The following is a 6,000-nucleotide window of genomic DNA, read 5'->3' on the forward strand; positions in this document are numbered from 1 at the left end:
GAAATTTACTTTGAAGTAAAGAAATAGAAATTAAACAAACATGGCACCTTGCTTCTTTCCTGTTTTTTTTTTTCTCTTTAAAAAAAAGATTCATTTTTATTATTATTTATCTGTGTATATGTGCCTAGTGAAGCCAGAAAATCATCTGTAACTGGAATTATAAGCAGTTAAGAGCCACCTAATCTGGGTGCAGGGAAACCCAGGTCTGTAAAGGAGCAGCAAATGCTATTCACTACTGTGCTATCTTTACATTCCTGTGCTTTTTTTCTCTTAACTCCTGATGGAGCTAAAGAATTTGTCCCAGCTGTAGTTATATAGCTACTGCACACCTCATTAAGCATATTTCAGGATGTGTTCACCTTCATTGCTGTTGTCAGTAGAAGTCATCTTCTTGCTTTATAAAGATTGCTTGTGAAAACATTTGTAGGTTTGATTTATTTGTTTTATATTCTATTTTCTGGTAATTCAGTCTTACAATAGATTTTATTTTCCTGTATTTTCCAAAGGAACAATCATTTCTATCCTTTCCTTCAGCTTCATTTCCCTTTCTTAACTAAAATACTGCATGGGTTTAAGCCCAGTCCAGAAAAGTGTTGAAGAATTGGCAATAGCCAATTTGCCTGATCCCTGATTTCAAAAGCGACCTCCTCTGGGTCAGACTGTTTGCTAGAACTTTCTGAAGTTATGGGATGTTTTTCCATTGTCCAATACATATATCTACTGACCATGTGAATTGTGACTGATGAGACAGAGAAACTGAATTTTCATTTTGTTTTAACTTTAACAGACTCAGGTTATAGGCTCCTTTAGCAGCACATCCTAGGTCTTCTTTGTCAATTATGTTGATTATTTCAAATATGATTTCATATGATGATGGGATAAAAGTGAGATTGTTCCTTGTGTAAATGTCAAATGTGTGCCTTCTGCTAGGTCAAAGGAGTAGAATGGCAGCTGGAGTGAGGTAAGTTGAAGGAAATCTTGTTTTTACCTATTCACTTTGTTATTAAGATTAGTATGGACAGAAGTTCAACTTTTTATCTGTCCTCTCAAAATGTACTCTTTTTTTGTTGCTGTTATTTTTTATTGGTTTTTTTTATCATTTATCTGTTGTATTGTGTATTAGTTAACTAGGTTTTGCATTATGCTCCTTATTTCTGTTAAATTGCCACCATTTTCCTAGCCAAAACCTTACTCTTACTTTTTTGAGTTTCTATTTCTTTGTTTCCTAATATCCAGACACCTTTTCTCCTAATCCTCCCTCCCCAATTCCTACCTTACAAATTCTTTAAAGTCCTTCAGAAGTGTATTTCCTCCACAAAAACTTATTCTTGATCTCCTAAATTAAAAATAGTTTTCTCTCTATTGAAACTGGTACTTAATTTGTTTCTTTTCAAATTACCATTTGAAAAATACCAAATAAATGAAAACTACCTTTTGGATGCTGGAAATATAGTTAAGTTGCCTAACATGTACAAAGCCTTGGGTTTGGTATTCAGCATGTATGCATAGAGGTACATGCCTGTAATCCTAGCACTCAAGGGGTGGAGACAGCAGATGATAAATTCAGGGTTATCCTTAATTTAAACACTGAGTTTGAGCCAGTCATGACTACATGAGACTGTTTTTGAAGAAACAGAAATATCACTGCTTGATCTGACCTAGTGTCTTGCAGCTACTTATGAAGATATTTGTCCATTGTGAGCATATTGTCCAATGTCCTAATTATCCCATTGTCATCCATATCCTAAGCCTTTGTTTAAGAAATTTGCCCTTGGTATGACACAAGGCTCTTCTTCCTTTAGGCATCACATTCATATTTTGTTTCCTTCTAATGAGGACAACTATGGTGATATGTTATTTATGATTTATTAAAGTGTTTCTGGGGGTACAGAAAGCAAAGCTATCCATAAGCCATAGAGTCAGGCAATGTTGAGACACACCTTTAATCCTAGGACTCAAGAGATAAGCAAATGGATCTCTGTTAGTTCAAGGCCACACTGAGCTACACAAAATTGATCCAGTCCTAAAGAGAGATAGCTCACACAAAGGTGATCTTGGCACTTGGGAACACAGACCTTTAATCCCAGGATTTGAGAGGTATGACAGGAAGAACCAAAGGGTCTTATGAGGGAATTAGTCTCCAGCCACACTGAGGAGCAGCAGCAGTCTGAGGCTTAGTGAGAACTCATGGAAACAGGATCAACCTTTCAGCCCGAGGTAGAGGTAAGAGTTAGTGACCAGTTGCTTTGCTTCTCAGATCAGTATCTGTCGCTGGGTCATTTAATAATTGTGTCAAGAAAACAGTAGCTTTCTGAAGACCTCTGTTCATCTCTTTAGTCAGAACTTAGGATCACATGGACAGGGAATTTTAGAAAGTGAGTAGTTTAACTGGGTGTTTTCCATCTAAGCAGAATTGGGGTTTCTTATATAAGAAAGAAAGAGAAATGGATCTGGGATGGACAATATAGAATGTGTGTCACAGATATAAAATTTATATTTTTAAATCTTAGGACTAGCTGAATATAGTGCCCCATGCCAGTACTTGGCAGGTGGAGAGGCAGAAGGAGGACTGGAAGTTCAGTCATTCCATCTACATATTAAGTTCAAGGCCAGTCTAGATTACATGAGATGCTATCTCAAAAAATCCAAATAATAAATAAAAAATAAAAATGGACGTTGCAATCTACAAGAAGATAAAACACATGTAGACAACAATTCAAGATGGTTGTTTGATAATTTTCATGTGCACATGCAGATATTACCAAAGATTAGAGGTAGACAAACTACATTAAAGATGAAATCCACTAGAAAATCTTCCACTTAAAGTGGATTTTTAAACAGACCCTTAAAAGATTAAGAATTAAGCAGAGGCATTGTTAATTACTTTTAAAAATATAAGCTAATAGACTGAAGACATACTTTTGAAGCAGTAGACTAACAGCAATAATGTACTTATGATGGAATAGAAAAATCAGAGAGCAAGGGCTAGGGAGGTACAGTGGATAAAAGTTTGCTGTGTAAGCATGGGGACCTGATTTAGAATCTCAAGCACCCACTCAGAAAAGCCGGGAATGGGCCTACATACTTGTAAACTCAACCTTGGAGGTCAGAGACAGGCAGACTCTAGGAGCTCTCAGGCCACCCAGCCTAACCAAAACAGCTCCAGGTTCAATGAGAGATCTCTCAATGGAATAAGGCAGAGAATACATGATACTCAAGGTCCTCTGGCCTCTGCATGCCATGTACACCCACACAACAGGTCAGTACACATGTATACCCCACAAGAGTATTGGAGGGGAGAGATATGTTGGGATAATGTGATGGAAGGTTTGGCTGCACCATATGTTTGCAATCTGAAGTTACTTATAGCAGCAGATTCACTGGAGGGTTCTAGAAAGGATAAAATAAGAAGAGAGAATACAGATACTGTGGTAGAGTCTAAAAGAATATTGCATATTCATTCATTATAAGTAATATGCAAGGCTCTTTCTACCCAAGAGCCTTGGTTTCAGGCACTCAATACCACATATAGATGCTTGAGACTGTTCACTGTTCTATTTTGAAACAGTGAAATCATAGAAACAGATTCCTGTGAAGCTTGGGCTTCACCATTGCCATCATTCTGAAAAATATTTTAAATATTTTCAGTCTGTTTTCACATATTAATAACTAAATATAATCTTTCTTAACTAAAATAATATCTCCAAGTTTATACTGAATAATTTATAAAATGATTGAAAACACATTGCTGCACTTTTGACTAAGTATGCTTTATTAGCTATCATTTTGTACGTCTAAAGTTTTGTTTATTGAAGATGTTTAAATGTCAAAGCCCATATGTTTTTGATGGTTTCCTATGTATTTATTTGTCTGATGTTTGGTATCGTCATCTTCTTCTTTTTCTCCTTCGTTTTCGTCTTCTTTTTGAGACATGGTCTTATTATGTACTCCAGACTGTATGAAATTGTGGTTCTCCTGCATCAGCCTCCTGAGTGCATATGCCACCATACCCAACTTTATTTTCTTTTTAAAATCAAAGTTTATACATTTTTAGTTCCTTTAAAATAAGTGGGGCATGTTAGAACTTTCCCCCAATGCACTTATGAATTTTTTAAGTGACAGATTTGACTACAGATAAATAAAATACTAAGATTTGTCATGTACTACTTTAACAACGGTATCAATTGCTTTTGATGGTTTTAGCAATGAGACGATTTGAATATACTTAAAATTACTTTATAAATGAACAAGTGAAGCCTGACTTACATTTCTTTACCAACTAGAATATCAGAAAATTTCCTTTTAAAGTACCCAAAGTCACATGTTTTGAATTTCTTCTCTTTAATTACCACAGAACCTTTCTCTCAGTTTTACCAGTAAGAATTTAGCTTCAAGTAAGAACACAGATTACACAGACATTTACTGTGATTACTGCAGCTATTTAAAATGTTAGCACCATTGCACTGAAGCTGGATTCAGCCATGGGACGTTGCTTTGGTTTTTGTTTTGTTTGTTTTACAGCCAGTCCCCTTTATTCCAGTATTAGAACAAGACTGAGCATGCTGTAGACAGTGGAGGACCAGCTGGAGCAACCTGACAACAGCTTGAGGATAGCTGGGTAGGTCAGTCTCTCAGGGCAGGTCTATGGGATTTGTTGTTGTTGTTGTTTTGCCTTATGGAGAAACTACTGGAAAGTACCCTCTTTCTTTTCCTGTTTTCTCCATAAGGAGAGCTCCATCTCACTCTTGCTCTCATATACCATCCCAGATGGAAGGATGGTTTATGCTGATTTTCTTTCTCCCACTTGTACCTGTATGTCTTTTCTTAAAGGAGAAGCCAGACAGGACTAGGGAGAGTTCAGAAGGACATTTAAAGCAAAACTGGAGTCTTGGAGGTTTGTGCCATAGTGGCAGAACGGGATGGGCAGACTGGGCTGGGCTAGGAGTTGAGGGTACTCTAGGCAGTCTGGCTTCTTTCCTCATCTGACACCCATCCTCCCCTCCCCTTGAGGCTTTGCTCCTACATCCTAGAAGCTCCTACCTTCCAGCTTCCTGTAAATAGTTTCTGAGCTTGCATGTAAAAGTAATGTTTGCTGTGGTTGGTTTAAATGCTTTTTTTTTTTTTTTTCTGTTTGTACTAGGACTATGTAACAATTTGGCTCTGCCACTCTCTTTACTATGCCTCCTACTCTCACTCTGGCTTAGACAATGCTTAGTTAATGCTAAAAACCACAAAAAGGAGTCAGACATGGCAGTGCAGGTTTAATATACATCTACCCAAATTCAGGGGTAACATCCATAGCAGTATATACGTGCATTCTCTGTATGGTCTCATTCACAGCAAAAATGACTCTTGCGAGTGAGACTCTTGGGAAAGAGCATGTGTTGGAATTAGTCCATTAGGCTATGACAGTCTCCACTGAGCTCAATTTTAATTTTAAAATTTTAATTTAAAATTGAATCTCATTGAATTCTCAACAGTGACTATCGTGTTCAATTAACCTCAAATGGTGAGTAGTAATATTGTCTAATATAAGAAAGCACTCTGTTCTTAGATTAGAAATGATAGTTGATTTTACATAACTAAGAAAAAACTTCAGAATGTGCTGGCTTCCCACCTCATTTCTAAAAGTGATTTCCAAAAATTACTGAATCAATCTGGATGTCAGCTTTTTCTGTAGCTTTTTCCAGAACATGTTCCCCATTAGCAATTCAGAGTAAATTTCAGGAGTTTGAGAACTGGATTGTTTGTAAGACCAGAATTTAGACAGTGACACAATTTTAGGTAGAGTAAGCACATTGTTCTAAAACCTTGAGAAGTAGCTGAAGATTGCTGTCTGTCTCATATCAAATCAGGCCCAGTGTCTTCCAGCATGTCATTTGCACTGAAAGTTTAACTCCTGTTGGGATTATTTCTAATGGGAAAAAGTTGAATACCAATTGACCAAAAGAACTTGAATTGTTTCTCATATCTAATATAATTTTAATTTATTCACCTTTA

This window comes from Phodopus roborovskii, unplaced genomic scaffold, assembly GCF_943737965.1.
Source record: "Phodopus roborovskii unplaced genomic scaffold, PHOROB, whole genome shotgun sequence".
Classification (NCBI taxonomy): Eukaryota; Metazoa; Chordata; class Mammalia; order Rodentia; family Cricetidae; genus Phodopus; species Phodopus roborovskii.